Source organism: Pteropus medius, unplaced genomic scaffold (genome assembly GCF_902729225.1).
Source record: "Pteropus medius unplaced genomic scaffold, Ma_sr-lr_union100, whole genome shotgun sequence".
NCBI lineage: Eukaryota > Metazoa > Chordata > Mammalia > Chiroptera > Pteropodidae > Pteropus > Pteropus medius.
Genome location: NW_024349800.1, coordinates 36263684 through 36287775, shown reverse-complemented (window position 1 = coordinate 36287775; position 24092 = coordinate 36263684). Strand labels below are relative to the sequence as shown.

The 24092-nt window shown below is 41.5% G+C and overlaps 1 protein-coding gene and 1 pseudogene across 2 annotated transcripts in view; both read left to right on the top strand.

Moving 5' to 3' along the window:
* Nucleotides 1–24092, top strand: part of PRKCE (protein kinase C epsilon) — a 451351-nt gene that overhangs the window by 335863 nt on the left and 91396 nt on the right. The window lies entirely within an intron of this gene.
* LOC120622424 (uncharacterized) lies at nucleotides 7362–7480 on the top strand (annotated as a pseudogene).

Genomic DNA, 24092 nt, shown 5'->3' with positions numbered 1-24092 from the left:
TACATCAAGCTTCCAGGCTTAGCTGTACTTTATAATGATAAACACAGCTCCTGTACCAACTCCAAACAGTGGAATGACAGAAATAGATGATTTATTTTGATTTTTTTAAATGCCGATTTACTTTGAATTTTTGTACTTTTTGCTGTCACAATTATGAAATGTCTTCAAGTTGGGAACGAGATCATACTAATCAACATTTGAGGTGCCAGCAGAGTTCCTGGCTTTTAGTGCATATTCAGAAAATGTCTTCAAATGCAATTTATCTTGTTCTTTAGGCCTGATAGCTACTGTTAGTTACAATTCTCTTTCAGCGGGGTGGTGAGATCATGGCCCTGGTTTAAATTCCACTTCTGTTTTAAATGGCTGGGCGATTTTTGGTCAAGCAGCTGAACTTCTCTATGCTTCAGTTTCTCTATCTGTAAAATGCAGAGAACAGTAATTAATTAAAATTTGAGGATTAAATGAGTGAATATAATGCGAAGTCTTCAGTAAACTATTTGACACGTAATTTGCTGTGATTTTTATTACTCTTCAGCTTTATCATCTCTTGCTCTCCTGCCTCTCGCCCAGTTTCTCTGTGTCTCACGCTTTCCGTGAGAGCAGTGATTCTAGGGAGCTTGGAAACCAGTTGTCACCTCTGCCGCTGTTTTCTTCTTGCACTTGCACTTGTCTTGTCCTGCACGGATGTTCCAAAAACTCGTTGCTAAATAAACCTCGACCTAGGCTGTGTCCCTTTTTGCTCTACTGACCATGTTTCTTCTGACTGTGTATTGTTTCTTGTTATTTAAAAAAAATAAAATAAATACTTTGCTCCCAGAATCTAACTTGGATCTCTGGATCAACTCAGATTTCCTCTTCCAGAAGCCCTAGTTAATAGTCTTTTTTTTTTTTTCAATAGTTTTCTTATTTTTCAATTATAGTTGGCATATATATATATTCTTTAAAGTATCTTTCCTCTTATTTATTGTTCGTGCAATAAATAGTTAAGGATGACAATATTCACATTTGGGATAAGGCCCCCTTGATTAGACCCAGGTCTCTGCTCGCTTCGCTGGTTCTCTCTATGGCTCAGGTTCACCACTGATTAGGATGTTAGGGGTCTTACCGCTGTCTACCCTTTTGGGGGTTCTTTGTAGGTCTCCACGGCATTCTAGATTTATTCATCCTCTACTTGAATTGATTGTGGTTGTGCTTCTCAACTGCCATGCTTCTAAGCCTGCACTGTTTCTAGAATTGCCCTTTTCACCTACTAAGAATAGGACATTTAATTTAGGCTGATATCAGAAAATTTTGACATCTCAACCATGGCCGGAAGCTCCCTGAAGGCAGGCCCCATGTCTTGTGCATCTTTCTGTCTTCTCCGAGCTGAACACAGTGTCTGGCTCACAGTGGATGCCCGGGTAATAGTAACTAAACTAAACCGAACTGGACCTTGAAGGATGACTTGGATTGTAGCCGGAAGAACTGGAGAACTAGGGGCATGCCAGGGAGAGGTTTCCACACGCACGAGGACAGAGGTGGGAGCAGGAATTGTGATGGATGAACAGCAAGTGGACTGCCATTTAGTTACATGCGAGAATAATTGGAGGGTAGACAGATAACCAGCATTCTCTGAATACATTAGAGCAGTGTTATCACTCTGGCTTCAGGTTAGAATCACCTGGGCTATTTTAAAAACATAGCCACTCCTGGCCTCACCCTAGTTCAGTTGAAACCAGGGCCTGGGGAGGGTTCGAGGAATGGATTGAGAACCACTGACTTAAGACTTATAGGGAAACTTTACAAAATGTGTTGTGAGTCCCACACCGGAGGTCTCTTTTACTGTAAACTGCTAACAGTCTTGGAGAAATAGCGAAATTTGCCTTTAAGTCTTCCAAGCTCAACTTTAGAATTCTAGAGTGAACTTAGAAAAACTTGGATAAAAGTCGATGAAAGAGATGTGTTTGCGATACAGAATTAACAATAAGGACTAATAACAATCAGGATAGGCAATACCAAAGACTTACTAAGACTTTACTTCCCCTACTTTTCCTTAATTATAACTCTCGCACTCTGAAAATTGCTGATTTCCTGAATGCTTGCAAACTGACTAATCTCAATTTGAAATGTAGTTTAGTCTTCACCCTATACCTAGGTCACAGTGAAGGCTGCCATGTGTACCAGGAATGAGAAGTTTGCAAGTTAATTAGGGCACTGTTTATATTTCCACTATTCAAAATAAATCATTCAATTTAACCATCACATCCTACTTTTTGAAAATCGTTTCTGTTCATGAGTAAGCATCATGAGGCCTTCATTTCATAAGTAGGTTTGTGTTCCATAGGTCTTCGAGTTCATGGCAAGGATACAGTCTCAAGCATTTCTCATATTGGGACCAGTAATTAAACCATAGGACTTAAATAATTGCTCTTGATCATAGAATACTCGGTATGCCCATGTTCTATCTAAAAATTTTAAAGCGATATTAAAACACAGCAAAATGTTTTTCAGGGAGGGATTTGTTCATTAATTTTTCTTTAGCTTGGGATTATAGAGCACAGATATCCCCATGGGAACACATCGTGTTTTAAAGAGAGAAAATCACATATGCATATTTCTCCCTATACCTGTCCAAACTTAGGTCACATCCATGCCGACTTCTAGAAGAAAGATACAAAAATTCACAATGCAGAAAGTTGCAGCATTTGCAGGAACTATGAGAATCTCTGCACGTAATTCTTGGACAGGCTTCACAAGTATTAGCCAGAGTAACCATGAAGGCAGCGACTTTGGATTTGTTTAGCAAACTAACTGCCAAGTCACAAATAATAGCTTTTTGCTTAATGTGGAATAAACATAGTACTGAATGTTTCCTTGTGAATACCTTACCATGTGCCTCACAGCAAAGTATAGATCAGTTTACATTACACTGTTTAGTGAAATTTACAATTCTTCGAGCTGGAGGAATTTACCCTAAAACGCCACAGCACTGCCAATAATTTGATTTTGAAAAAGCCAGTCTTCATTTTAATATTTCAGCTTGAATATTGTTTTCTACAATTGTTTTCTACATTGACATTCTGTGAGCCTTTCTATGATTGGTGTTTAGTTATCACAATGTGTGACTTCTATGTCACAGGTTGTAATATTTTATGTGGGGGTCCCCTTTCCACTCTTCCTCCTTTTTTTTTTTTTGGTGTATTTTTTATATGTGAATTGTAGTTAAACTCTCAAAGCTGACTATTGGGAATACCAACCAGTTAATATTAACATTATTGAAAATAGTTAATGAGAAAAGGAAAAGTCAAGATAGATAAATTAGTAGTTTATTAAGGACCAATACCTGCTAGTCTTTATAGGTGTGGATCTCATTGATTCCCCAGCTATGAAGGGTGGTAGCTTCCATGGCTGACCCATTTTGTCTCTTGAGTTCTCCCTTCCCATTCACTGCCCCCCAAAGTCCTAGTCCCCCTAAAAATAAAGTTGCCCCTTTTTATTCTTATTGAGGTGAGGAAAAAAGTTTTTCCCACTTGTTTACTACGTAAGTCAGTTGGACTTTTTCAAAAAGCATATTGGTAAGAGGGGAAAATAAAAGTAAACAGGAGAGGTTAGAGTCCAAGATTCTGTTCCAAATTTAAATAAGGTCAAGCCACAGGGTAGAATGGCCAGCCCGGCTTAAAAGGTACATATGCCAGCCTGTGGTTCTTTTCCTGTTGCTTCTGGAGAACCAGGGCCAAAGCCCCTCTTTAAAGCCCATGGTATAACATTCTATTGGTCCTTCCAGTTAATTTCAACCAATGGCATGAGCCCTGAGCAGTATATTGTTAAGTAACTAATGGGAGAAGACATTTTCCCAGGCCTTCTCTGCAGGAGTCTCCGATCCATCTTATAAAATACCAGAGGCAAGAAGCAGGGGCGCACACCCTAAAGCCCAGATGTCGTAGTTCTCCGTCTCCTAGCTCTCCCAGGTTAACTAGTGTGGTTACTCCAGCCTGACTCTGGGCTTCTCCGCAGACATGCTTAATCATAGGCCCTGACCTGGTCAGCACTTCAATTTTCAGACATCACTATACCAACACTATTGTTTTGTGTGTAGCATTTTTAATAGAAGAGCATAGTAAATTTCAGAAACAACATTGGCCTCTCTGTAGCTCCTGCTTTTTCAAGCCCTTTTAAAGTTGTGGTGGTTTCCCAAGAGACCCTCTTTGTTTCGGAACTTCATTCTAAACTCACAAGGCAACTTCCCATCCAAATTAAACATTCGAGATGGGAAAACTTTGCAGGGACTTCAGAAAACAGTCTCTGAAAGGTGTTCTGTAAATATGGGATTATTACCGTGCTTTGTGCTAAAAACCACGTTAAATAAAACAGTTTCAAGTCTGTACTTTTACTGACCCAAAGCCCTCTTTCATCGCAATTATGTCCTTAATCTTTTCTAGGATGATTGCCATAATCTTATCACTCTAATTATAGCCCCCAAAAATGCAAAATATGTTATATAACTCAGAGCTTGTTTGGACGTCTTATAGACATGCTTATATGGCAAGAAAAACAACTCCCAGTCCAACAGTGAAGGGTGAGAGTCATACGTGTGTAATTATTCCAATTTGGTTTTTTCGAAAAGTAACATTGGAAATGCCCGGTTGATATCTTTTGTAATGATTACACTAACACTTCTAAACTCAAAGGCAGTTACATAGTACACTTCTAGAGATACACGGATCTGAAAGCAGTTGTTGCCTATAAGGTATTATGGTAAATAATGGGAAGATTTACCAAACTTCTTCATTAGTAGTAAACAATGAGTCCTTGGTTGTACGTGTGGGTGGTAGGGATGTGGTAGAGGAAGGGGGCATGAAGCAGGGTTTTAGGCAACTGAAATGATCTCTCAGAAAGTAAGGCGAAAGAGGCATCCTGTTACTTCTGATTGTTTCCCTGCATCTCCATTATTGAACTTCAGACAGAAGAAATCAGAAAAGGATTTCTGTTTCTATGTCTATGAATCATGATAGCCATTATCAATTTGTCTGAAAATGTGGGTGTTTTTGTGAGCGAAATGATGGCTTTTTATGTGGGAGTCTCTCATTTATTTTTGTGGCAACCATCTCCAATAAGATGCAAAATTCCAAAGGGGGAAGACCTTCTACTGTAGGAGGCTCGGTCATGAGCATCTGGGCCCACTGGCTTGAGTGTTGTGAACATAGCAGTGATGGGTGATGTCCTGGGCTCTGTACTCATTAGAATTTCATGCCAGCCACCTTGGATCTGAGGCCAAAGTATGCTTCTAATCCTGGTCACCAATTATGCACATTAAATTTAATTCCGTACAATAAGTATAGACTGGAGACTCTGCAAAACCCTGGTCTAGAGACTAAGAATATAAGAGAAAGAAAACTTGATGCTTAGTGATACAAACATTTGTCGAATGAATGAATGAATGAATGAATGAATGAATGAGAGAGGGAAAATCTGGGCTTGGTCCTTAGGGCACTTATATTCTTGTTTAGCAAGGAAGATTTAGCTACACGAAATAATTAAAGGGCACTTTAATTCCCAATTATCTAACACTGTTTGTTAGAGAATAAGGATATTGATGGAATCTAGTCCGACATGTCAGGAAAAGCATTTGTCAAGAAGGTGGAATGGCAAGATTTGAATTTGTAAGAGATGAGCAGTGGGGGACACTGTAGCCCGGGGATCTGCATAAAGTCTTGAAGGCAGGTATAACCAAAGAGAGAGGAAGAAGGATAGGGTCGGTTCAGGATTAGGGAGGACAATGAGACAGTCACCTGGCCAGAGAAGCGGGCAGGAAGAAGAGTTTGGGTCAGTAGGCTGGGACCAGATGATGGAGGACTGTAAATCCCACTGTGAGAAAAGGCTGCCTCATTGGATGACATAGGGCAAAGCAGGAATGTATTTGGTCCACAGTCTTCCTCTGGCTGGAGGAGCAAGTGTTTGACTAGTGGGTCATGAAATTCATTTAGTATGTCTCCATGAGCATTTTTTCTTTAATGAAATAGAATAGGATAGAAAATATGAGAGTGTACCTGTATTTCCTACATATTGTAAAGACAGCAGTTGTATTGGGAAGCAATTTTAGTTACTTGTTTGCATATGCACATGTATGTATGTAGAAAATAGGGGTGCACTCACATCTTCTACCCTTGTATGTGTGAATAAGTTGGCCGTGTGTGTGTCTACACACATATATTTACTGGATCATCAGCACTGTGTGTTGTTTTATTTTGTTTAAAACTGATTTAAGGGATGTTCAAAGCAATTCTGACCTTACTCTTTGACATACACGATTTTGCCTCATGTGCCGACTTATCCCTCACTCCTACTTAAGACAGGCTATCACTGTGTTCACTGATTTGCAGAGACATTTAGGCTAGTAATATTGGAGGGACTTTCAGGCTCTGGTTATTAGGGCCTGTATATTGTTTTATTTCTTCTCTCAACTTCCTCTGCAGTATCAAGGGTGTCCACTATGCTGTAGAAAGTAGTGTGTGTTGGACTTTAGGTCTTGACCTACAGTGTGGAGCCCTGGCAGAGGGAACTGAGTCAGCAAGTGAGAGACCAAAATAGCATCTCTGGAGGGCAAAGACAACACCCGGAAGGAGGCCTGAATCATAGAGGACATCCTCAGCTGTCATGGGAGATGGTGTCTGATGGTAAATGAAATGCCTCCTCTTCTTCTGGAGAGATTAGTGCCCCTGCTCGCTGAGCTAGCTACTGCAAGGATTCATTCCTGGTGGAAGTTCCGGGGTGAGGGCCACGGGTGCAGACCCAGTTCCTAAAGGGTCGGCTGCCATACTTTGTTCTTAGCAAACTGGCTGCTCAAGCATTGGCCAAGCAGCCAGTTTTTTCTCCAGCCTGGTTTGGCATTCTCCAGAACTCTGGCGCGACTCTGAGCCTTGCCCCACCTCTGGGGTTAGAGAGGTGATTTTTCCTAGCAATGACACCTAGCTCCACAGGGTGGTCTTTCTCAGAGAGTGGCCCAGAGAACTTATGCTTCACACCAAAGTCCTGCTGAAGCAAAATCTCTGGACTGAGTCCTAGGTGATTTTAACAAGGCTTCCAGGGGATTCTTCTGCATGTTAAAGTTTGAAAATCTCAGTTTTAGGGTTACTTTGATATACATATTACACTGAAAGATGGAAAAACTTAAGCATGTAGGGTGTATTACTTTATAATGAAAAAATATTAAGGTGACTTAATTTGGGTTCTTCTTGATCAAGGTTTTTATGTAGCTGGTTGAAAACTTAAAAGGGGTGGAGGGAGTCAGCTGTTTATAGAAGCAACAGCATAGCACTGCTGTTAGGGCCTCCACCTTGAGAAAGACCCCACCAGGAATCTTTTTGAAAATACTATCTTATATAGTCTACGGCCATGTTACTCTGAACAAGCCTGATCCTGTCTGATCTCGGAAGCTAAGCAGAGTTGGGCCTGGTTAGTACTTGGATGGGCAACCGCCTAAGAAGACCAGTTGCTGTAGGCGTAAAAAGATAAAAAATAATGGATTGTAAGCTGACAAGGTCCTTGCAGTCTGTGAGGTCAACCAAGGGTAGCCTCACCTTAAAAAAAGAAAAAAAAATAAGAAAATACCATCTTATAAATAAAGGGATTCAAGAGGTGTACCACATTCTCTGTTTATTTCTAGTTGTGAAAGAACATAGTTAGAATAGCTCTATTTCCATTTTTATGTGCCATTTAACAAGCAGCTCTTCAAAGCTCTCCTTGGACCTGGCACTGAACTTCACACGTGTTTTTTCTACTCATCATGAAAGGGTCATTCTCAGCCTTTTTCTGTGTCCCATCTCCTGACGTGAATTCTTAGGGCAAGAAAGATGTGTCTGATATCCACAAACTCCTTGAGGGAGAAAACATGTGTGTGTCAATGGCTTGGGGTTCCTGGAGATCCAGTCTTTCTGGACATATTTATCCCTATTTCGAGAACAGGATTCAGAGCAGGTTAGGCCAGGCGAGCTGATGGCCAACGTCTCTCATTGAGCTGTGTCACTTGTCTGATAACTCTTTGCTAAACTGTCTTCTAAAATCTCATTGGAAAAAGAGTACGGAAATCTCATCTCCAGTTGGTCAAGGGAACCTCAGGCACTCTAAGTTGACAATGTCTAGTTTAGGGGGTGATAAATACAACTGACACCTGGTGATAGAGGTGCTCTTTTATAGAGCAATGAAGGCATGTGGCTAGAACAAGAAAAAGGCAAAACACATGTCATAGAAGACGTGGTTCTGGGAGGTCACCAGCCCTTTTGCCCACCTGGTAGACCACTGAGCTCACAGGGCCATGTGTTCCAAACAAGGAGGGCTTTGATTGGCACATCTTAGGTAACCTGCTGAGCTAGAGATCACTGTGAGGTTTGAGCCATTAATCATATTTTTAGATGTTAAATGTTTGAGAAGCTATGCATTTCAAAACACCAAGGTGGATCAGGACATACTCGACAATGTCGGTGGTTTCACTGGTTCAGAGCTTTAAATCAAAGCAGTTCCCTTTCTCCCCAATTCTTGTTTGCTTACTTAACTCATTTATTTTTGAGATGAGTTAATGACTCAGAAGTAAAAACTTAAGGAAAAAATTTTTGAGAGAGAAGCTATCTTGGCCTAAAAAAATCCTGTCAAAGAATTTCTGCTTCGATTGCTGAACTTTGACCTGCATACAGGATGTTTTTTTTGTCAAGTACCAACCGAACCCTGGAAAATTGAACTTTAAAATGTAATTCTCTTTTTTGGTTTCGCCAAAACCAGCCGGGTAGCTCATTAAATGTAAAAAGTACTTTAAAATTGGAAGGCCAATATACATGTTAACTATTATGAACAGTCACAAAACCAGTGTCTTTTAATTTAACTCATATACTTCTGCACAACAGGCAAGAATGCCACAGATAAGCCCACTGCCCACCTCTGTCAGGTTTAGTGACTTGTTTAAGGGCACATGAGAAAACAAGGAAAATTAAGTTCTATTTTCTGTTCTTCTGATGACTGTAGAACCTTAGGGCAACTGCAGAAGGATCCCTTTGAGCCTCGGTTCCAGCATCTGTGAAATGGGGACAACACTCCTTGCCTACTTCATTCACAAGGCTGCCCCGAGGCTTACACAGCATTTTGAAAAGTCCTAAGGATATTAGTAAAATGGAAAAGTCTCAGCATGTGTTCTTTTTGTATTTTGTATTCTCCCATCAATTTCCCTCTTCTGGGAATTCCTCCCTTTCAACAGAGACCCATGTGGGGTTCACTGCACTCAGTGTCTCACCACCACCCCTCTGCCAGTACCTCCCACCACACAGATGGCTTTTTGAGCAAGGGCCTGGGTCTTAGCACACAAGGGTGGGGCAGGTTTGCCCAGTATAGAGATCGGTCCAGTTGTTTTTGATCCTTTTTTCCCCTAACACGTGGCCTTTCTCCAGGAAGAGTCAGGTGATAGCTGAAAGTGATCGGCTCTGCCTGGAGTTTGGTGGTGATGAGGAAACCTGTGTGATAGGTGAGCTTTTCTTTGGGGTAGGAAACACTTTGGGCTTTGAATGCAAAAGGCCAGTGAACTCAGAGCCTTCTCCACCTGGGGAAATTCTGCTCATCCTGCAAGACCCAAATTAGTACGACTCTTGCGCTCTTTCTTGCCATTCCCAGAAAGAATGCACTCTCCCCTTTTGCACTTTCACGTGGTACAGTCATAGCGTGTCATAGTTGGGCCTGAGCCACATGACTATCCAGTGATGCCTGATGTCTGGCCTTTATAGGAAGAACTCAACAGAGATTCTAAAAACAATTTAGTTGGCTCTTCCCTGTGGTCTAGAGTCCCAGTCTTCCGTGGCGTCCCCTAATGGAGATAACTTGACCTTTATAGTCAGAGTTGGAAGGGCAGGAGGATGAGAAAAGGCTCTTCTTTCCCCTTCTGGACTGAGCTTCAGGCAGGAGTGTCCACACCCATCCTTCCTGAACTTTTACTTATCGCATTCGTTGCCCTATTTAGTGATCTCTAGGGGTCTCAGGGTTTCTGTTTAGAAGCTTCCCAATCAGTCACTACTTGCAGAATAGGCTTGGAGTATAATGGGAGGCCCCCCCACCCTCGATTAGAGCTGTCCTGGTTTCTTTGCTCTCTTAGGCCTATAGATTCTTTAAGCCTCTGTTTACTTAAAGTGGCCTTAGATAGGCTGAGATGGGACGGCATGCACCAGATTGGTACAGAGCCCTTTACACACACATTTTGCAATTAACTGTGAGCCTAGACCAGAGTCCAAGCCTTGAGGAACCAACCCGGTTTAAGCCTGAATTGTTCCTGAGAGGTACTCTGGTTGGGGGTAGGCATCTGCAGGTTTTATAGCTGCTGCAGGAAATGCCTTCTGGTTTTCTTGTAGCTGTGAGAAAGTGCTCTCACTTGATTCCATGTGTCACCAAGTGGTAAGGGACTTCACTTCTGCTTTTCTGCTGTGAACTCTCATTAAGTCCCACCTGCTCTAGAAAGCCTAGCTCGATCTCCTTTATTGGTTTTCTTCTGCCCAACTCCTCATACTTTGCATCAGTTCAGCTCTTGGTGGCATACCGTTTTATGTCCTGTGATCAATTTTCTGTCATTGGTATTTCCCCATCATGACTATAAGACCCTTGGGCAAAGACCAAGTCCTTCCGTCTACTGAATGCAACATAGTTCTGGCCCCAGTGGGTGCTCTGGAGTCCAGTCATCATGGCCAGTGTTGAAGGCTGGAGGGTAAGGACCGAGCCCCCTGCCTGATGAGGAAACGTCAAGCCCTTGCGGTCTTGGAAACTTGCCATTTCCTCTATTTACCTCCTGTTGCTATCTCTGCTTCCTGTTCACAGAAGTGGCTTAGGTGAGCCATGGTCTGAGATGCATGTCCCCAAATCTATAAAGTCAGTTCCCTTAGGTCATGTTTACCTTTCACAAGTAAAGGGCCGAAGCAGGAAAGCTTAACAGAAGCTCTGCCGCCAAGACTCTAGCAGTGGTAATTTCTTATGAGCCTTTGTGATTGTAGAGTTTATGAAATTTAAGTCAACAGCCTTCCTCCTAATCCCCACACCAGCCGTGAGAAGCTGTCTTAGCCGCCCCTGCATGTCTGTCCTGGGGCACACCTAGGCTCCGGTGTTCCGCTCCCTAAAAGGTATCTAATTTCTCTAATCACCTCAGTTTAATGGTTTTCAATCTCGTAGGTTATAATGGAAGGGAAACATTATTTCTAGGCTCTTGGTTTCCTTTCCTGCCTTCTCCACCTTCTCTCTTCTCCTTGCCCCTCCTTGGTGAGTTGTATGGATTATAAAATGTTAGGTGTGACCTTGGGGGTTGAGAAGGGACAAAGGTTTTGTTTTCCCTTCCCTCCTGCTCCCCCAGCTCTGGCCTTCTCATAAGTTCCAAAGGTAATGGGGGGCACTTTCAGGACACAGCCACCATGGAAAGACCATGACTTGGTAGAGCTTTGATTTTTTTTTTTTTTTTTTCCATTCATGTCCTGGGAGTAATTTAGTGGCAGGCTGGCATATTTTGGGTGTGTCTTCTCCCATTTCTCTTTCTTTTTGTCAAGCCTCACTCTTTCCATAATAATAATAATAATATTAATAAAAAACCAGTGATGCCCACCGTGGGCAGAAGCATCTCCTCTGCCATCATCTGAGGATGCTCATGCAGGCCCTGATCCTCAGTGATTCTCCTCTCACCTCCCTGCACTTTCACCCTGTGCCCGATTGAGAGAGGAAGGAGGAGGACAATTTATACATCATGTCAGGTTGGATGCTGCTCTTTGGCAAGCATACAAATACTAATAATTTCAGGTCCTCCCATAAGAACTAAGCTGACGAATTCTCTTTGTGGTGCAATTTTCAAAATTCTTTCAGCTCATGTCATGTGCTACTCACATCTGACCTTCCCCACCAGGGTACCATGAGTGGGTTACAGGAGGGCTGTAATCTGGCCCCTCCCATAAGCTCTGGGGACAGCCCTGGGGCCCCTGGGCTGGTGGTTCCTGGTGGCAAGGAGCTGTCCGCATTCCTCAGTGAACCATCACTTTCTGAGCCATTACCATAAAGGTTGGGAAGCCATGAGTAGGGCGGGCTTTAACAGATGAGGAAACCAAAGTTCAGAGAAGTTATGTAACCTGAGTGTGAGGCAGTGCCCTTGCTGTTCTTCTCACCAGCTGTGGGGTTTAAGGTAGCTCTCCTCTTTAGGGGAAATCTGGAAGTTATTTCCTGTCTCTAGTACCTCCTTGAAATCATGCTGGGTATTAGTTTCTTAGAGTCTATTCTGACTCTTTGGTGCTTTACTTCTGCAGGTATTGTCTCTCTCTCTCTCTTTTTTTTTTTTTTTTTTAAGGCTTCACTGAAGTCAAGTGAGAAACAATTATTGAGAGATGATTTCCAGTGCATGTAGAGAGAGCAAATATTCTATACAATCTAGCGTTGTATCACTTTCAACATGTTTCCCTCTTCTCTCTGGTAGTTGGGTATATTTAAGGTTTGAGCCTCTTTCAAAAGTCAGTGTGTGCAGACTACATGATCCTATGTGTAGAATATATTAATACACACTCAAAGAATGTACTAGAATAACTGGGTAGAGGAAAGCCACAGGATGCAAGACCAGTACACCAAAATCAGTTGCATTTCTGTATTCTAGCAATGTACAATCCCGAAAATGAAATTGAGAAACAGTTTTATTCACAATGGCATCAGAAAGAATTACAAGTATATCTCGCAGATGTTGCAGGTTTAATTCCAGACCACTGTAATGAAGCGAGTATCACAATAAAGTGAGTTGTATCTCTTTGCTGGTGGAAGTTCTTGCCTCAATTTGAAAAAATTGCCACATCTGTGAAGCACAATGAAGTAAAGCACAGTAAAACGACGTATTCCTTAAATGCTAAGGAATAAATTTTTTTAAAAGCTGAAAATTTATATGCTAAAAAGTACAAAACATTGCTGAGAGAAATTAAGGAAGATCTAAATTAATGGAGAAATAGTCTATGTTTATGAATCAGAAGACTCAATATTATTAAAATGGCATTTCTTCCCAAATTGATCTATATATTTTACACAGTTCCTATCAAAATCCCAGCAGGCTTCTTTGCAGACATTGACAACCTGATCTTAAAAGTCATATGAAAATTCAAAGGACTCAAAATAACCAAAGGAATCTTGAAAAAGAAGAACAAATTTTGAGGATGCACACTTACTGATATCAAAACTTTCTATAAAGCTGCAGGAATCAAAATGGTGTAGCACTAGCATAAGGGTAGATATCTAGATCGAGGGAACAGAGTCAAGAGTCTAGAAATAAACCCTTACATTTATGGTCAATTGATTTTTGACAGGAGTTTCAAGACCATTCAGTAGGAGAAGGGATGGTCTTTTCAACAAGTGGTGGACATTTAGATCTTTGTCCCACACCACACACTAACACAGTGGGTCATAGACCCAAATGTAAGTTTGTCATACAACCTCCTATGACGTTCCAAGGATAAGAATGTCAAAGGCTGGGGGCACAGACAAGAGGTATAAGCAGGAGAGTAAGATTATCTTTTTGTCAAGAACTTCAGTGATTTCAAAGAAATAACTGGATGTGAGAGAAAAACTGGTGAAAACTCGGTGAGAAGCCCTGCTCTGAAGAGGAAGCATCATTCTTTCTCTGTTTGAACTTTACTAATCTTTTGCAGCTTAAGAAATGTGGACCTAATAAGGGACCTTACTATGTTATAAGGGAGCTTACTTTCTAACATAAAACAGCTATTTTTTATTTCAAATTCTTATTTCCTTTGCGTAGCTCTTTTTTCCCCCAATTCTCACAACCTCCTGGTGAGCTAAGAAAGGAGTCACACATCACCCTCCTTTTAGCTAACACTTATTTCATGCTTGCTCTGTGACAGGCTCTGCTCCCAGCACTTTACACATTACTAACTCACTGAATTCTCATAATAACTCTAGGAGATAGGAACTGTTATCATTCCCATTTTACAGATGAGGCAACTGGGGCCCAAGTGGTTTTGAGACTTGCATCTGGTAAGATGCAGAGCTAGGGTACGGATTCAGGCAGCATGGCTAGAGGACTGTGGCTCCTCACCACGCCGGTACTGCTTATCATTTGCATCTGATAATTGAGGAAACTGCAATACAGGGACACTAAGTGATTGTTCAAGGTTGTACGAGTTCCATGTCACTTCATCTAGTGCTTTTCTACTGTATCACATACTCACTAAGGGCCCACGTCCCACATATGTAAGGTGTTAGGTAGAGAAAAGTTGCAGGAGAATGAAAAATCTTCAGTCCTCAGGGCAACTCCTGTCCAAATTTAGAATCTGCAGTTTCATCCCTGTGTAGAATCCCAGGGTTCAAAGCCTTCCCTTAGAAATCCTAGTTTGGTCTCCATCTGAGAGACCAAAATTAATCGAAAGTTTGTTGTATAGCTTCTGCTTGTGCATTTTCTGTAAGAGGAAGCTCACTACCTTATAACTGTCATTTATTTTATAAACCTGCTAGATAGAAAACGCTCCTTCTTTGAGCCCCAGTTGGCTGTGATCATTCTCAGTCCTAGTTCTGCTCTCTGGAACTATGCTCGGTAAGTCTAATTTTTGCGTGCCAGTTCTTGGTAGTTAAAAGCAGGTCTCAGGAGTCTGATTTCCTGGGTTGGAATCCTGGCTCTGCCACAAACATCCTCTGTAACCTTAGGCCTTAGTTTTCTCACCCGTAAAATGGAAAGAAGCTGTTTAGAGGAGTATCAAGTAAGCCACATCTAGGAGCTCAGTAGCTATTCACTGTTACTATATTTGGAAACAGTAATTACATTCTATCTTTATCTTACTTCTTCACATTAGTATCCCTGATTCTTTAATCCAAGGGTCCCCAACCCCTGGGCTGTGGACCAGTATCACTACTGGTCTGTGGCCTCATAGGAACTAGGCCATACAGTAGGAGGTGAGCGATGGGCCAGCGAGCAAAGCTTCATCTGTATTGGCAGCCGCTCCCCAGCACTAGCATCAGCGCCTCAGCTCCACCTCAGATCATCAGGCATTAGATTCTCATAGGAGCACCATCCCCTGGTGCCAAAAAGTTTGGGAACCACCGCTTTAACCTGTTCTTTCACTACCTCTCGTGACTTTCAGGCCCTGTCACTTTTAGATCTTGCTCTTCTGGGTGTCCTTTATCTTTAAATATCTGTCCCAAAAGACAAGCTAGAGCTGAGCCCAGTACCCTGTGACTGTCTGCTCATGCTCACACAATAAGTTTTTGGTGGCGTTAATTTGTCTTAGGCCTTCTGATAAAGCTGTTCATTTCATATGTTACCTGGAAGGATTATATGGTATTTTCCTCAAATCCTCTCTCCTTTCCTACTCAAAAGGTATTGTGCTAAGACAGAAATTGGCAGCAATTAATGAATTTAGGTGTTTCCAGATTTTAGATCTTTTCCTCTTGAATCGCTATTCATTAAGAGCTTTACTGTGCATTATGAGTAACTGTCTCTTTATCTAAAAATAATTATCGGATACCAGTAAAGCCTGGAGTTAGATTTTATCCTCATCACACTGTCCTTCCAGTAGTTGGTGGCAAGGCTGAAATTACCTGCTCTCATCCTTAAAGATACCTTTCAAACTTTTTTGTAAGTGGTGGAATTCATGGTTCTAATAATATTGAGATAATGGTTCTAATAATAATGAGAAAACCTAAGTATATAAAATGAATGAAAGCTCTTCTGCTCCGACTGAAAGGTGGGACTTGGAACTGTTCTGATTACTATTGCTACACAAGAGATCACCTCAAAATATGGAGGCTCGGCTGGTTGGCTCTGGCTCAGGGCAGTCAGCTGGTGGTTTGAGCCGTGGGGCCTGAAGCAGCTGGGAGCTGGCTCCCTCAGGGAGTCTGAGAGCCTCTCCATGTGGACTCTCTGCATGGGCTGTCTCGGGCTCCCTCATAGCATGGTTGTCAGGCAGCCAGACTGCTTCCATGGTAGCTGAAGACTTCAAGAGAGAACCTTCCAGAGAGCAATGTGGAAACTGCAGTGTCCTCTGTGATGCAGCCCTGAGAGTCACATGACATCACTGCTGCCTCCAAAGCCCGCCCAGTTCTAAGGAACACAGATGAGAAATACTGTTGCAGTAATCTGGAAAACACAATCTTCTTCCCACCCGATTCCTCCCAACGTAGGACTCTGTAAAACATAGTTGATAAAGTTACTGGTATGAAGCATTAGAGAGTGAGATTTAGGATAAGAAAAGAAAGATTCTCTTTTCAAATTCTTTTAATTTGCTGAATGGCTCAACTTTTGTTTTGTGTGGGTTTGTGTTTTCAAGTTAAGTGTTTAGGAGTTCAGTTTGTTCCTCCATAAAAAATGGAGATTTAGGTAGAACTACCTAGTCTCCCTGGCCAAGCCATTGTGATAATGGGATGAGTAATCTCTGTGAAAAGAGCTGGGTATAAACATCTCTGTTAGGATTATTCTTCCTGCACAGCCGAAACAGAGGAGGCAAAAGGCCACTCACCGGCCAGTTGACTGATGAAATGCAATTAGATTCAGACCTCGAGAATTACCTTCGAACCCAGTCGCCTTTCCTCTGGGTCCTGTTTGCCCTCACTTTTCAGTTTGCAACAGCAAAATAAGGGGTGAATTCAAGCCTTTATCAGCGCTTTGCAGTTCAGGCTGGAACCTTAGTGGCCATCTAGTTCAATTCCTGTGAGGTAAAGTGGTCTGTTCAAGCTCACACAGCAGAAGTCAGACCAGAGTTTGTAGCTTCTGTGGGGAGCAGATGACTTTAGCTTTTTCTCCTGGCAGGACACAAATGTCCTAGTCTAAGTGGCAGGTCAGTACAAGAAGAGGTCAGCTGGCCGCACCGTCCATCCAGCCTCTGGAAAGCTGGAACAGGCCTGGCTGGAAGCCAGGTGCTCATTGTGTGGGGATGGAATGAAATGTTTCCAAAGGAACTGGCTCATTGTTTAAGATGCTAAATATTTATTTGATCAAACCAAACTTCGACTGAAGAAGCCAAAGAGTCTGGATTTTAAATTTCACAAACCTGGCTTGGAGGGAACAGGCAGTGGGGAAGGGGAGATGAGAGTTGTTTCCTGTCAGAAAACTGTGAAGATGTTACTGTAGGAGGCACTCTGTATGGCACCTGGGGAGAGGAGGGTTAAGCTCCCATGAAGCAGGACAGATCCAGGTGCTTCCAGCTTTCTAGATGGTCCAAAAGGTCCACCAGATGCCATGGGTTCGGTCTCATTGAATGACCCTTTACTCTATTACTTAAAATGGCACTTTAAAGTGAAATAAAATGGTATTGATGCCTGTTTGCCTGCACTTTAATTGTTTTCCCTAGGCCAGTGAAGTTCTCTTCTGCAACTTCTTGGGTACAGTGGCCTCAGCTCATAGATCATTGTGTCAACCAGGGTGAGCCTTGTTACTCAGCTCTTTTAAGTAACCAGCACAGCTGTAAGTCTTTGGTTAGACCTTACAGGGTGACTAACCCAGAATCTGATTCAGAAAAATTTGTCTTTGAGACCACTGGGATTTATCTTGCTTTTGCAGGGATCAGTGATTTTGCTAATGTTTCCAAGCAGATGTGAGAGTCATTCCATCATTTTGGTTATTCCCTGCATGCCTGTGCCTCTTAACGGTCCATAAACCCTGGGTCTGGTTTGGGTCATCTGCTCACCACTGTAATGTGCTCATTTAAGACAGTATCTGAATTATTTTTTAAATAAACTAAAATTCAAGAGATGTTGAACATTTTAGAGATTAGCCAGCAAGAGTGTTTTCTTATTGCTAGTTTGACATTTCCTTATATTCCTTATGTTCAAAGTCCTGTGTTTGCACTATTACCACATATATGATAAAAAATGAAAACCAAACAAAATAAAAAAAACTTTAAAGGGCTAAAGAAAAAAGTAGGCATCGAATTAATTAACCGTGAATTATTCTGTATTTTTGTTAAAGGAACAGCAGAGCCTGTTTTGGACTTTGAATTGTGTGCTATTAAATGTTGAGAGAAGAGTAGTTTTGTTATATATCTTTTCTCTGAAGAACATACAATTTCAATTTAGGAATGCATTTTCAGCCCCCCAAAGCTGAAGTTGACAAAAGGAATGGCTGAAAAAGCAATAATCACCACGCATAAGGTCACAGAGCTCTTCCTTTCCATGAGCACTGCCCGAACAGTCCAAAAACCTGCACCACTTGAGGCTGTGTCCACAGTTTCATGATGCCTGTTGTGAATGAGACTTTGGGCGGGTGAAGCAGTGGAGGGTTAAGTCTCAGGGCTCTACTGCCCCGGGCGGCCCACATACACCCTGAGACAGAGGCAACATCCAGAAGGAAACGGGCAAGACTGGAGAAGACAAATGGGACCCACTCGCGTTAGCTGCACAAAGATTCCTTCCCTCCAGTGCCACTGAGTCACAGCGGGCCAGTGGGAACAGGGCTCCGGGAGAGTTCTGTATGCTTATGAGACGTTTGCCCGGCTCCCATTGAAGGTGTCGCATCTGCGTGTGAGTCCCAATGACCCAAGGAATACTCTGTCCGGTCTTCTCAATCTTATCATCAAATTTTATTTTTTCCTTTAATTTTTTCTATTTATGCTAATTTTTTCCCGTAATTTATTTAGCGTTGTTCTCTGGTTCATTGTTATTCTGCTGAGGCCAGTGTCCCAGAGCAGTAGTTTCAGGCCTTTCAAAGTAATGGAATCCTTCCTTAAATGAAACCTGCAGAGCAGCCCACTCTATAAAATTATAAGAGGGATCCCCTTTCATTGAAGTGAGCTGGGAGACTTGGCTGCCTGGTGGCGGGCCCCAGTGTACTTCTTTGGCACCTGTGATTCCTACAGTAGAGTTTTAAATCCCCTCATTTAGTTGTTGTGGGGATATCAGGACTGGCAATCAGAGTCTCCTAGAGATTTACATCATAGTTGCTTTCCTCAGCACCTTTTCAGCATCTTTTTCTTACTCACGCATAAACTAAATATTTCTTGCTCTACTACTAGGTATAAAGCACTGTGTCAATTGCTGGTGGTGTGGAAATGAATAAAATAGACATGGCCCCTATCCTCTTGCTGAGGAGAGGGTTTTAGACATTCAGGAGCAAAGTCTGCCCCAGTACACGGGCTAGTTTATATGTACTGGTGACAGGTCACTCCTGTCGCTGCCAGAGTGCTCACTGGATGGATGTGTCTTACCCAAATCTTATCATCTCTTCATGTAAAACCTTCTCCTTAGGGAGCCATGAGAACCCCAGCATGCCACCAAAGTCCTGCTGTAATTCTAAAACTCTCCCTTGAGATTAGGGACTGGACACAGAATATGGGGACTAATAGGTAAATAAGAAAGTTGAACTGATGATGGCTGAGGTTCTCTGCAGTATAATAACTTTGTTTCCTTTATTTCGGATTGACCATTCCTCTTTACCACCCATATCTTTTTAACTAGGAGTTGAAGAGTAAAAATTCAGCTTATTAATGTAAGTTTTCCTACATTTAAAATAATAGCACACAAATCTTCCCGTATGTCTTTCATTTTACTACGTGTATTCTTGGAAATCACGTCAGTAAGCAGAGTGGGGAAAAGCTGGTCATTTTTTTCTCTGCAATCCAGTTGCTGAGTAGCTTGCAGTTAATTGCTATTGCCACTAGAGGGTGATCATAGTTGGAAAGGTAGAGCTGAGAGGGGTCCGTCTGTATTGAAACAGCGGACATTGATGAAATTAGCAACCAGTTATTATGTTGGATTGATCCAGGGTCAGAAAGAGCAAACCGAAGACCTAAAATGTTTTAGGCTGAGCTAGGTGAGCGAATCTGTGATATTCTACGAGAGCAAATTTTAGAATTGCCCCCTTTGCCAGCATTGCTTTATATTTTTTTATGAGCAAGATTTTGGAGTTAAGCAGAAAAAAATGGACAAAAAGTCGGAGGCAGAGCTGTGCTTTTCTTTTAAAAATAGATACATAGAAGCATGTGTTTGTTTCTACTTGGTGTTTTTGTTTTACTTCTAAAATGAGAACAGCTGAAATAATTTCTGAATTGTTCTGGACTTTTGAGCACAGACTCCCAGACAGTCTCTGTGGTCTCGGCCCTGAAAAACCCACCTGATGAAGGAAGAAGCCCTTCTTTAAAAAAAGCTGCTGAGGCTGTGTGAAACAGCCCAAGTTTGTTTGTTTTCCCCTGCATTTGAAAATATAAGTCAAACTTCCTCCCAAGACAGAGAATTCTACAACTGTGGCCATTTTGAAAGGGGGCAGGAAAGGAAGTGCTCAGTATTTTGCTAGACAAAACCTCATCTCCATTCTTTCTGCTGTAATCCTGCTAGTGACTCCTCTTCTGCCTAAATTGGAGTAGCATTTTCCTATCAAGCTCGTTGAAGATGCACATTATTTAAAAACCTGGAAGAAGGTAGAGGATTCATTTCCAATGTCTTTAAAGAATCCTACTTCCTCTCTGAGCCCCAAGAGTTGTTGACTATAATGCGGTTTTAATCTTCAAATCTTTCATTAGCTCATTTTTGCTGTATATAAGAATGGTTAGCTGCCTTAAAATATAGTCTCACTCCTCCGACACCTCAAAATCATCTAAATATATTTACAAATGAAGTTCACATGAATTTCAGTTAATGATGTATTTTTTAATACTGACTAATCAGCAACCCCAAATTAGATTTCCTTGCACTGATGGTTTCTTTCAAAAAAAAAAAATGGTATTAGGTGACAATGGAAAGGACAGTCTTGGCAACAAAGGCTTCAACCATAGCCCATGGGATTTAGATTATCATCAGCAGCCTGCACCAGAAGCAAAGGCTTACTGAATGCTATCTCTTTTCCAGATTAGATAGAAAGAAGAATTAGGGAGATACAAGGAAACATTTTCTAAGGCTGGTTATACTCTGATCTGGGTGACAATACAAACTGTGGGAATTAGAAAGTGCCTCATTGGTCTAAAACTGGCAGCATGATAAACTGCAGGAGGCAGAGTTACAGTTACAGAATTTTTTCTAATTCTCTTGGGCTCTCTCTTTGGGATCCTTAGTATTATATAATTTTGCTATTTTATGCTTACTTGTCTCTCTTTGCTTGTCTAAGTCCCTGGTCTCTGGTCTGTCGAATTTATCTCCCTTTGCATGTGATTGAGGGGGGAGGGTATTATGTGTGTGTCAACGGGGTATGGGTGAGCTGTTGTTGCCGACAGTAAGCTTAAGCTTTCTATAGATGTTGCTCTTCATTTTTAACTAGAGTATGAAGGAGAAAGTGTTGACTTTCTAACTTGAAAGACCATGCTCTTAAGTTATTTGACCCTTGTACATTCTTGACTTTGCGAAATATTTTATTTAAATTCTTCCACACTTCAGAGCTAGGATTATAGAGTGTATGATAATAATTCTCCAAATTTCTTTTATTCAGACAGGTAAAGGAATGGGGGGTTGATGTAATTCCTAGTTTATTTAAACCTAAAAACCTAAACTATTAAGAGAAGAGAAAAGGGAGAAACAACTGTTCAAAACCTATACCTTGAAAGAATGCTATTTATCTTGTATCCAGGGAACATGTCTGTGGGTGAACTAACTCCAAGAATCATATTGAGAAACTGTTTTGGGTTTGTCATAGTTTTTAATATACTCTTAAAACAACCTATTTCTCAACAAGTGAAAGCAGACATCATTTCTTGCAAAGACTTTCTCTAACTCCACCAACAGACCTTCCATCTTATCATCTGTCCAGTTAAGTTTCACAGTGAGAAAAAGAACACAGCCATTTTGGAAAGTGATTTGCTTTTTTCCTCATCTGAATACCCAAATGTTATTTGTGCGCAAAGACCACTGTTCAGATAAGATCTGTTGTAACTAAGTTTGACGAAATTGCTTCTCACATTTTAACAGAATCCCTTTTACCTTCCTGTTCTAGAATCGGCTACTCCTGATAGGTCTTTGCTTTATATTAATGATCAAGATATGATATCACTAGAGATCAGAAACATACACACACACGCACACACACACAAAAGAATATTTAAATATTTTCCAATTGGAAAATTATCCTGAAATATCTTTATTGTATTTTCAAGCCATAAATAATCACAGGTTCTTTGAATCATGTTCTGGGACAAGTGTTTACACAAGTTTAGAAAATAGAGCAGACCAGTTGATTCATGCTTAAGCTGATGACGTCGTCTCCTGGGATGCTAGGGCACCCTTGTCTTACGTATATGGGGCTTGTAGAATACTGTTCTTTAATTTGTCTTAATGCTCTCTTCCTCTCTTCAGAAACTGTATTGTTTCCCCCACTCCCCCCCACTTGCAAAGATCCAGCAGCCGCAGCCCTCCAGAGATTACTATTTCACAGACATTCCAAAGGGCTGGATGCCGACAGCTCAGCAGCCATGTTAACTTGGCATTTCCCCTGAGAGGAAATAGGAGTAGCAAGCTGTGCCCTAGAGAGAGGACATGGAAGTGGTAAGGGGCTTCAGGGGTCTGTAGGGAGGTGAGATAGACCTGTACAATATCAGGTGAAGGGGAAGCATTTATACTTCCTTTCCTGTGTTTTGTTGTTTCCCCTCTGTTTCTGCCAGCACACCCATTTGAGCGCTGGCTTGGCTAAAGTCACCCCAAAGGAAATGTCGAAGTAATAAGAGTCACCTACCTTTATTTAGATCTTGCTTTCCTTCCCTTTCTTTGCCCCAAAGTTTCTGAATGGAAATAGATAAGCAGAGGTTGAATTAGGGCTAAGGCTGTATGTAGGTTGCATCTTGATTTTTCCAGTCTCTGGGAAAGGGGGTAGGGAACCTTCTAATCCAGTTAGAAATCCTAGACTTCTGTTCATTTAACAACTTTATATTACTCGGTACATTTTGTTCAAGTATATTGTGAAAATAAGTTATTTCTAGTGCTTGGGGCATAGTCTGTGAACTGATCTTTCTGTATCTCTCATAAATTTTCCATTTGGATGATCAGAACAGGGCAGAAGTTTCTTGCTGTGCTGTTAGGCTAGAGGCAACTGTTGTCACTGGCTGACCCTGGGTTGTAAGTACGTGGGAACTTTGTCGAGGGCTTCACAGAGAGGAGGAGGAGAAGTTAGTTCTATGGTAAGGCCTGCCTTTGGGTTGGTAGGGAGCTCCTGCTAATTATTCTTTTGTCAATGCTTCTGTTTTAACTGAGTTGGCAGAGTTTTATCTTATCCAAACATAGATACACAGCAAAAGAAAACTAATGTAGGCAATTAGAATTGGTGGTAAATCTGAGATATATGGAATATGTTCAAAAAGATGACGTTATATTATTTCTTTTCATGGACAGGAATTAGAACTGCTAACAAATTGTTGCCAGGTAGCAGTTCCTCAGAACCTTCTATTATAAAAAGATGAGGGTAATTTTAATTAGCATATTTATTAACTAGATGGGTGCCGTCAATGCCGCTAAAATTTTTTGTTCTTCGATTAGTTACAAATTTCTTTGCATTTGAATTGGCTACTAAGTGGCCAAGTAATACATTTCTTTATAAATATAAATTTTTAGTTTGCTTCTGTTTAAGTTATCATAATATCATATTTGAACAAATGCCAGATGGATGAAGTGAGTCTTTGCCCATCAAAATAATTTGATTCAAACAGTTTGGTTTCATGGGGGAAAAAATGGTACTAAAGCAGTGGTTTAGAGCCCTGAGAGACAGCATAAGGTAGCCTCCGAGAGACAGTTTCTGCCGTCCTGAGAGGCAGAGCTGAAGGACTTCCTGTCAGCCCAAGGCAGTGAGCTTCGTGCCCTCTTGCAGTCTTGTGTGCCTCTTCTGCATGCTCACATATTCAGATTTAGGCCCAGCCTACATGGTACAAAATGAAACGCCAAGTATAATTTCAAGGATAGACCTGTTTTGGAGTTCTCAGAGAAAGATGGAGAATGAGCAATTTACACGTTGGAGGCAACACTGCCTTGTATCTAGTAGATGCTCCAAAGATACCTGCCAAAAATCGATTGGCACTTATGAAGTTAATGCACTGTATTTCCAGTTAGTGTGGCAGAGTCTGGGGCCCCAGAGTTGCAAGATTGCCCATTCTTATGAAGCCAATTCACTTTCATAATAGTTAATTAACTCTCCTCCTACTTGGCAAACTAAGAATCTGATGCAAAGCAGAGGAACA